Below are 10,461 nucleotides of genomic sequence, written 5' to 3' on the forward strand. Positions count from 1 at the left end.
AAGCTATGCCCCCTCGTGAAAGCCGCCACCATACTTGGAAAAAGGCTCTTCCTGTCCACCCTATCGAAACCGCCGATTATTTTACATGTCTCCATTAAGTCACCTCTCAACCTTTTTCTCTGCAACGAAAATAGCCTCAAGTCACTCAGCCTTTCCTCGTAGGACCTTCCCTCCATACCAGGCAACATCTTATTAAATCTCCTCTGCATCCTTTAAAGCTTCCACATTCTTCTTATAATGCAGTGACCAGAACTGTAATACTCCAATATGCAGCCGCACCACAGTTTTGTACAGGCGCAGTATAACCTCATGTTTCCAGAACTCTATCCGTCTATTAATAAAAGCTAAAACACTGTATGCCTTCTGAACAACGCTTTCAACCTGGGTAGCAACTTTCAAGGATCTGTGTACATGGACACCGAGATCTCTCTGCTCATCTACACGACTAAGAATCTTACCATTGGCCCAGTACTTTGCATTCCAGTTACTCCGACCAAAGTGAATCACCTCACACTTGTCCGCATTAAACTCCATTTGCGACCTCTCAGCCCAGCTCTGCAGCTTATCTATGTCTCTTTATAACCTACAACATTCTTCGTCACTACCCACAACTCCATCGACCTTAGTGTCGTCTGGAAATTTACTAACCCACTCTTCTACGCCCTCATCCAGGTCGTTTAAAAAAATGACGAATAGAAGTGGACCCAACACCGACCCTTGCGGTACACCAATGATAACTGGACTCCAGGATGAACATTTCCCATCAACCACCATCCTCTGTCTTCTTTCAGCAAGCCAAATACTGTTCGAAACTGCGATATCTCCCACAATCCTATTCCTCCGGTTTATGTACAATAGCCTATTGTGGGGAACCTTATCGAACGCCTTACTGAAATCCATATACATCACAACAAACGGTTTACTCTCATCTACCTGTATCATCACCTTCTCAAAGAACTCAATATGTTTTGTGAGGCAGGATCTTCCTTTCACAAAACCGTGCTGATTACCTCTAATCAAATTATTCGTTTCCAGATGATTATAAATCCTATCTCTTATAACCTTTTCCAACACTTTACCAACAACTGAAGTAAGGTTCACTATTATTCAATTACCTGGGTGGTCTCTACTCCCCTTCTTGAACCGAGGAACCACATTTGCTATCCTCCAGTCTTCTCGCACTATTCCTGTTGACAATGACCATTTAAAGTTCAATGCCAAAGGCTCGGCAATCTCCTCCCTGGATTCCCAGAGGATCCTGGGATAAATCCCATCTGACTCAGGGGACTCATCTATTTTCACAATCTGCAGGCTTTCTAATGCCTCTACCTTACTTAGGCTGCGCACTCTCCTGCAACTCTTGGGGTTTCCTTTACTACTTTCATTAATCTTATTGGTTTATCCTATTTTACTGCACCGTTTCCATCAGTGCCTTTCTTCACCAACTGGTACTCTGACTTTACGTGTCGCATCTTCCAGCAGTGAAGACCCGTTTCGCCAACGTTTTCTTAAACCACTGTCAGTGTAAGTTTATGTGTCCCACTCCATTACAGAGAAAACAAAAAAACACCTGAAGCAATTGAACTACTTTCCAGTCTCCTGGGTTTTCTTTTTCACCTGTGGTAAACTAACCCCAATGTCATCGACTCTTCATTTTGCATTAAAACATCTCCCTTGTGTCCAATTTTTCTCCGTCATGGAATGAAATTTCTGTTAGAAACGAACTTTGGCCTTCTGCAACAATGCATATACTTCGGCCATCTCTGATGCTCCTCTCACCACTTGAACATTGTGCTCATTCACATAAGCGTTTATCATCTCTGGATGTGAGTTTTTGCACCTCTCCAGCTGAATAACCTCTCTTAGAGGTGGTATAACAGGGAATGCTTCAGATAAGGGCATCACTGGGATTATTTCTCCGGATGGTGGGAAATGTGGTAGGAGGACGAGTTGCACATGAACTGAGGGGATACCAATATCCTGGGTGTGAGGTTTGCTCCAGTTTTGCTCCAGGTAGGATGGAGCAGCTGGAGAAAAGGCAGATACAGCGTACTGAGAATCGCTGAGCAAGGATAGACAGTTAAAACGGCAAAGTAGCAGTCAGCGTGATGTTTCTACGTGTGCCTACTTTAGCTCAAGAAGTGTCTGGAATTTGGATGATGAACGTAGATCATGGATTAGCTGTTGGAGCTACGATGTTTAAACCATGAACTCGACTTGTTAATCACAGGTTAGAAATAGTTGTTGAATGTTTCGGGGTGTAGATGTTTACAAAGTAATAAGAAGGTGGTGAAATAGATGGGAGAGTGGCATTGCTAATCAGGGATAGTATCACAGGTGCAGGAGGGGACGTCGTGGAGGAGGACTCGTGCACTATGACATTATAAATGAAGTCAGAAACAGGAAATGAGTAGTAACTTTTTTGGGAGTTTTAAATCGAATCACAAATAGAAACCAAGAAACAGGAATAGATTAGAAGGCAGATTTTGGAAAGGTGCAGAAGGAAGATGTTGTTTTAGTATGGATGTAAGCTTGCTGATCTTGTTGGTTTGCTTTCAGACGTTTTGTCACCATGACTCGTTAAGAACATCAGTAAGCACTGGATCGAGGACTCTCACTGATGATGTTACCTCCCCATGGTGATGAATGAGCTGAAAAGAAACTTTGCAGCTCACCGAACTTGCACCAATATCGCAGATGATCAGCGGATTAGATCGGGTAGACAGTGAAAACCATTTTGCTGGATGATGATGTCAGCTCACACGAGGGGGTAAATCTGCAAATTGAGGGGTGATAGATTTAAGACTGATGTCAGGGACAGGTTATTTACACAGAGAGTGGTAAGGGGGTGGAATCTCCTACCTGCCAATGTTGTTAACTTCGCCACATTATGGAGATTTAAACAATCCTTGGTAAGCACATGAATGATGAAGGGATAGTGTAGGGGGCGAGCTGAGAATAGTTCACAGGTTGCCGCAATATTGAGCGCCAAAGGGCCTATTCTGCGCTGTACTGTTCTTTGTTGTATGTTCTAATATCATCAATCTGAGCTGCAAATCTTCACAATAATTGTGTTGCTTTAATGTTTTACTTCAACTTCCTTATTATTGATTGGGAACACGTTCGTGCAAATCGGTTGGATGAAGCAGATTTTTCCTCAGTTGTGTCCAGGAAGGAGCGCTAACTCAACATGCAAATAGGGGTACGGAGGGGAGGCCATATTAAGTTTGGTGATTCGAAATCGACAAGATCAGGTATCAGATCTCTTGGTGGGAGACCATTTCGGCGATAGTGATCACAACAACCTGTCGTTTACTGTACTCATGGGGAGGAATAGGAGCATACGGTATGGGAACTGTTTGATTGGGGAGGGGGAATTATAACGCTATTCGGCAGGTATTGTGGAGCATAAATTGGGTACAGAGAAATGGATGGCAGAAATGTCGAGGACGTTTGGTGAGCACGTCGTTTGGTGAGCACCTGCTATGACTGCTCGATCGATTTGTACCATTGAAGCAAGGTTTGGTAGAGTGACGGAATCTTGGGTGAAAAGGGATGTGGAAAGTCCAATCAACTGGAAGTAGGAAACTTACTTAAGTTTGACGAACCAAGGATGAGACGGGGCTCTCATGGCTTACAATGTCGCCATAAGGAACGGAAGAATGGACTTAGGAGAGCTGGAAATGGAAATGGAAAAAAAACCTTGATGGGTAGGTTCAAGGAAAACACATACCAGTTCTACACTTCAGTGAGGGACAAGAGTATGACCACAGAGAGAGTTGTGCCGATCAGGGATCGTGCAGGGAACGGCATCCAAATGAAGCAATCCGTTTGATTGCCTCTACATTGGCAACTATCACTCCTTATACCATCGAGCTCAGTAGCAACTGAGTACCATCTACAATATGCACTGCAGAAATTCAAAAAATCTCCTCAGATAGTACCTTTCGAAATCACAAGCTTTTGCCTCCAGAAGGATAAGGGCCACTGACACATGTGAGCACCACTCTCTGCATGCTTCCTACCAGCCACCCTCCACCTAACTTGGAAATGTATCGACTGTCCTTCAGCATGTATGTGTCTAAGTATTGGACTTACCACCTTAATAATTTTCTGGGCGAATCTTGAACCCTTCGATTGCAGCAATTCAAGAAGTCAGTTCACCACCTTCAGTTTTCAAATGCGAATATGGGCGGCCAAAAAGGCTGGCCCAGCCAGAGACACCTCCGTGCAATGAATTGATAAATAATAACTGGAATGGGAGAAGTTGAGAGAAGACAGAGTTTTGTGTACTTGAAGGTCACTCCGTTAGATAGAATGTTGTCTGCAACTAGAGAAATGATGGACAGGACGGCTGGCTAAAGAGGTAGGAGTAATCATCTGAAGATGGACGCAGTAATGATGTGAGGGATTAAGGACTGTGAAGCAGACGGATACAGTACATAGTGATGAGCCAGTAGGATGGTTGTGATGGGATGTTGGGAGGAGTGCTAAAGCACATCCGGAGTGGCTCATGATATGGGAATAACGTACTAGCGGGAGTACAGAGAGACGATGGTAATGTGATTACCACATGCAGCATGAGAGATGGTGAAGCAGGAGGAGAAAGTCTTAATGGATTATTGACTAGTGCAATGGTGTCTGAAGGATGGTGCAGTGGGAGGGAGAGTGATGATGGACATGGAGACTTGACACGATATGTGAGAGATGGTGATAGTAGTGATGGACATGATGGGCACAGGCTGCATGAGAGATGGTGGAGCAGGAGGGGAGAATAGTGTTGGTCATGGAGAGTGGCCCAGGCTGTGTGAAATATGGTGGAGTGAGAGGTGATAGTGATAGAACATAGAACACAGACATGAGCAACACAAGAACTAGACCGTCAGTCCGCCATATTGTGCCGTACATGACGCCAAATTAAATAATTGTATTCCTGCACCCTTGATCTATATCCCTATATTCCTTGCACTTTCATACGCATATATAAAAATTGATTAAATGCTCTTATCGCACTACCTCCATCGCCATACACTGTTAAGACTGTATGAAAAATGTGCTCCACATCACTTTTGAAATTTCTCGCCCGTCAAAAAATGTGTGCGCACCCGTATTAGACATTTAACTGTCCAAAATAGATGCTGACCGTCAAAGCGACAGATGAATATTGCTATTTTATAGAATTATGTCAAGTGTATCCTCAGCCTCCAAACGGAGCTTTTCTAGCCTCTCCTGAAAGGTTATACTCTCGAATCCACGTAGCAAACCCATAACTGTCTTCTGTGCTCTTTGCAAACTATTCACATTCTTCCTGTAATGCAACAGACTGAATAAAACGCAGTACTCCAAGTGTGGCCTTACCAAAATCTGATAAATCTGCAAGACATCACCCTGACTCTTGCACTCAGTTGCCTGACCAATAAAGGTAAACATGCCATAAGCCTTCTTTACTGACTATCGACTTTTGCGACTAAGTTTAGGAAACAGTGGAAATGAAGCATATGTTCCCTCTGCATTTCAGTGCTGTTCAGGGTTCTGCCATTAACTATATACTTCTCCTCAGGATTTAATCTGCATAAGTGCAACCCCTCGCATGTACCTCCATTTGCCATTTTAACACCATTTGCCATTTCTCTGCCCAGATCCACAACTGAATTATATCCCGCTGCATCCTTTGGTGGTTTTCTAAAATATACACAATTCCACCGATATTTTTGTTCTCTACAAACTTATTAACCCACTCATCTTGACTTAGCAACTTGCTTGGAGTTATGCGATCGCCAGTGCAGAGTGATGCTCGATAAGATGGCTGGACATGAGAAAGGCTGTAATGATCGGGTTTCGTTGACTTTACATTTCGATAAGAATAGAACACGATTCAGAGTGAAGTCATAATCGAGGCTAATGCCCATGCTTTGCCCCTTTCAATGAACTCTAACTTCAGTTAAAATTCACGACCTCATTCAAATAGTCTGTTTCTTTCCCTGGAAACCGAGCCAATTTTGTGTGTGTGTGTTTTTTTTAAAAGTTATTCACCAAAGTATTACAAACTATGTTTTCATCTCAATGCATTTTGGAGAAACTGAAAACATTGAATAGAACATTGCCAGTGGGCCGATTGTTCCTTTTCTGACATTAACTCTGAGCACTCATGATCGTCCAACTCAGATAATTGTTGCAACACGTTATCTCTGCTTTGTTGATCCCTTTAGTCCAAAGAACAAGATTTATTTCCATCTCGAAAAACGTCCATATTTTGACGTAAACTGTTTCTTGTGCCTATGCATTCCTCAGGCACGTCATTTTCTAGGTAAAGGCATTTCTTCTCAACTCAGTCCTGTATGCTTCATATCCCAGACTGTGTGCCTCTGTTTGATTTCCTGGCTATCAAAATATTCCTTCTGCTCTTAACTTGGTTAGTTGGAATTTTGTGGTTTCTATTTGATCTCACATCATTTTTGCGAAACGCCAGTAGATGAACACGTAACCAATTCAATCTTTATTCATCCATAAGCCCTAATATCCCAAGAATCAGTCATCGAAATCATTATTTTGGCTTCCCCATAGCCAGGTCTTAACTCATCAGGTAAGAAAATAAAGAATAATCGCAAAAATGCATCCCCTGTGCTACTATTTGTGTTCCCTCTGTCTTTTCCTTACCCACTCTCCCCGCTTTTCCATCGTTATAAAATTTGTCAGTTCAGTTCCAAAAAAAATTAATAGAACTCAAAATGTCAACGGATTCCCTTATCAGAGATGATGTGAGCTTTTTTAAGATTCACAATGACCTTCCGTTTCTCTTTCAGATCTCCAGGGTCTGCAATATTTTTCTTTTTATTTTGAATGCCAATGATTAAACACATTTTGTTACGAAGGAGAAAGCCAATCAGTAATGGTCACTGAGAAATAGTTTCCATATGCCGTCTGTTACCATAGGATCAAATCATTTACCTTCTGTAAATGTGAAAACGTAAGGTAACCCTGAGAAGATAGATTATCGAATGTGTTTAATTATTAGATAAATCTGCTTAAATGGACATGTCAGTGCATTCGTCAACAGCTGTCTGAGTTTTGTTTCAGTCGTGGCATAAGTGGTTCTATTTGAGCAGCAACAGAGGCGCTGCAACATGAAGCCCAATTCCTGCACAGAATCCTGAACAGAGACTGAAAGCCCAAACTGCTAAACCGCCATAATAGTGAACAAAATATGAAGAATGACCATAAGATGATGAAATTGGCAAAGAGAAGAAAGAGGAGGATCATGGATTTTCTTCGATAACCCATCTCTTCGTCTCTCAGAGACACTGCATCGCTGTTAATCTGTCGTTTCCTGCGTCCTCTGCTGGTCATTAAAATATTTCTGACCGTTAAACTATTAAGCAGGAATATCAAGCTAAATGGAACACATGTATTTCGAGAACACATGAATAAACTTGATTGCTCTAAAGAGTGGAGACCGCAGATCACTAAATGTTACCAAACAAAACCACGGGATGTTAGACCTACGAAACCAATGCTTACATATAATGTAATAGAATATAATGTCGGGACAACTGATCGCTGTTCCTGTTCCAGAAACCACAGCCGCCGTTTTCTCACTGTAATATCGACATTTCAGCTTCTGGCATTAGCAGCCGCAAATCAATCAAAAGTGAAGGTGACAATGAGCCAGACTGGACAGTCAGTTGCTGCATAAATGAGGACGGCGAGGATATTACACACAGGCAGCGACATAATGGAATAAGTTGAGTGAATGTGTGGAATATAATGCAGTATCATTTCAAAAATAGTAAGTGTTAGATCCGAGACGGCCATAGACTGCAGGTAACGATTGATGGATTCAGACAGACCACATTTCCTATGAATCAGTATGAAAATTGCCATTAATTTATCTACGAAGAAGACAGAGAAACGCATTATGTATCAGTCAAAGGATAAGATGTCGGATTGATTTTCAGAGTGTTGCGATTTTCTAATTCAGTCTATTTTATCTTAATTTACTAAACAAATGGTCTGAACGATATTAAAACATGAAACACTGAACAGAGGGAACACTAATTCCTCAAAATGAATGCATACACATGCATGAGAACAATGTGCGAAAATGCCATCTACTGGATCACCAGAAAGTAGATACCCATGACCTCCTTACAGTTGCTTATGTCTACGATGAAAACGTTGCAAGCCTGAAGCATCCGATACCAGCCACTGGAACATAGGATGGTCGTTCTAAATGTATGTCCTTTGAATTGCAGTAAATGAAGCAACTAGCGGCTAAATGTTTTTGTGTGCATGTGTGTGTGTTTATGTGTGTGCGTGAGAGTGAAAAACATAATTGGATTTAGAATGCGTAGAAGGAAATCAGAATAGTTTTTAATTGAATGGTGAAATCATAATACAGCCCAGCGGGATGAGATTTGGGGAAATCAGAAAATCTGGCGAGGTTTCCCTGAATTTGGGATTTTCAGAGACATGCGTGGTGGGACAGTTGGGAAGGACTTGATGCCAGGTTTAACAATGGAGAAGGAAATCACAAATTTTCTGAGATTGATTAGGGTGCCAGGCATGGAAAATGAAATTACAACAGTACTTGAAGTGCTAGGATAGTGAAGATGTACAACGGAGTTGGATGCCAGCAGAGTATGGAGTGTCAAGAGAGGAGATCATTGAGTGATAGTAAAGTTCAGGTAGTTAAGAAGATTTTACACTGACACACATTTCAGGACCAAACGTTTGGAATGGATGTGAGATTGTTCGCTGAGCTGTAGTGTTTAATTTAACACGTTCACACAGTAGGTATCTTCATCAGTGAGCCTCCAGAGAAGGGCTCGTGTCATGTCCCGCTTTCTATTTATGTGTTTAGGTTTCTTTGGCTGTTTGGTGATGTCATTTCACTTTCCTGTTCTCAGAGCATGACAGTTGGGGTCCACATCGATGAGTTTTTCGACGCAGTTCCAGGTGGAATGTGATGGTTCTGGCAATTCTAGCGCATGTCACTCTTTGGCTTGTGTGACGATGGATGCGTTGTCCCAGTCAAAGTGGTGCCCTTCCTCATCTGTATGTAAGTATATTAGTGATCGTGGATCATGTCTTTTTGTGGTTAGTTGACGTTTCTATATCATTTTAGCTAGTTTTCTGCCTCGTTGTACAATGTAGTGTTTGTTATTGAGCTTGCAAATTATTTTGTAAATGACATTCGTTGTGCTTGCAGTCTCATTGGGTATTTCAAGTTCATTAATTGCTGTTTAAGTGTGCTGTTGGGTTTGTGTGCTAAAATGATGCCATGATGTAAGAGTAGGCTGGAAGTCATTTTCGAGGTATCTTTGATGATGGGAAAAGTGCTAAGGGTGCTGGTGTTTGGGCATTTTGCTTAGAAATTGGCGAACTGCGTTTATTGAGTAGCCGTTCTTCTTGAAAGTACTGTATGGGTGGTTTTCTTCAATTCTTCATAGTTCTTCGGTGCTGCAGTGTATGGTGGCTCATTTAAGAAATGTCCTAATGCACCTTCATTTGTGGGCTCTTGGCTGATTGCTTCTATAGTTCAGTATTTGGTTTATGTCTTTTTTTCTTTCTTTGGAATTCCCCTACTGTGACACCTAGGAATGGCAGTTTGTTTTTTTTTTGTGAATGTTATGCCAATAGGAATTTGTTTTTAGATTAGATTACTTACAGTGTGGAAACAGGCCCTTCGGCCCAACAAGTGCACACCGTCCCACAACCCATTCCTTTACATTTACACCTAACACTACGGCAAATTAGCATGGCCAATTCACCTAACCTGCATATGTTTCGACTGTGGGAGGAAACTGGAGCACCCGGAGAAAACCCACGCAGACATGGGGAGAATGTGCAAACTCCACACAGATAGTCGCCTGAGGAGGGAATTAAACGCGGGTCTCTGGTGCTGTGAGGCAGCATGATAACCGCTGTGCCACCGTGCCATCCTAGTATTGATGGTCTTGAAGTTTTCCAATACTATATTTCATTTAGAGATGACAAAGGTATAATCTCTCGACAAAGGTATAATCTCTCGAGAGCTGTTTGTTTGACACTCTGCATTACTGCTTCTGCGAGGAACCCTGATATCAGTGATTCCATGGATATCCGTTGATTTGCATGAGGGACTTGTTATTGAAAGTGATGTGAGAGATGAGGCATAGGTCTATTATTTTGATGAAGTTGCCTTTTCTGGTGAAGTTGGAGGCTTCTGGTATTTGTGACTTTATTTCATATAATAGCTTAGTCAGTATTTCTTTGGCCAGGTTGATGTCGATGGATGTGAACATGACTGTTACATCAAAGGAGATCATTAATTCATCTTCTTATTCTTGGTGTCTTTGACGGTGTTCATGAATTATTGGGTGGAGATAATGGAGTGGCGTGTGCCCTCTACTAAATAGTTTAGTCCGTTCTGAAGTTTCTCAGCTAGTCTGTACGTTATTGATTCCTGTAGTGAGACCATGG

General features: G+C 42.0%; 1 long non-coding RNA gene across 1 annotated transcript in view; it reads left to right on the forward strand.

Moving 5' to 3' along the window:
• Window positions 1–8,970: 8,970 nt before the first annotated feature.
• Window positions 8,971–10,461, forward strand: part of LOC122552420 — an 8,888-nt gene continuing 7,397 nt past the window's right edge. Inside the window, exon 1 of the long non-coding RNA XR_006312385.1 lies at window positions 8,971–9,062. This is a non-coding gene — a long non-coding RNA (uncharacterized LOC122552420). The remainder of the gene's footprint in view (window positions 9,063–10,461) is intronic.

Source organism: Chiloscyllium plagiosum, chromosome 8 (assembly GCF_004010195.1).
Source record: "Chiloscyllium plagiosum isolate BGI_BamShark_2017 chromosome 8, ASM401019v2, whole genome shotgun sequence".
Taxonomy (NCBI): Eukaryota; Metazoa; Chordata; class Chondrichthyes; order Orectolobiformes; family Hemiscylliidae; genus Chiloscyllium; species Chiloscyllium plagiosum.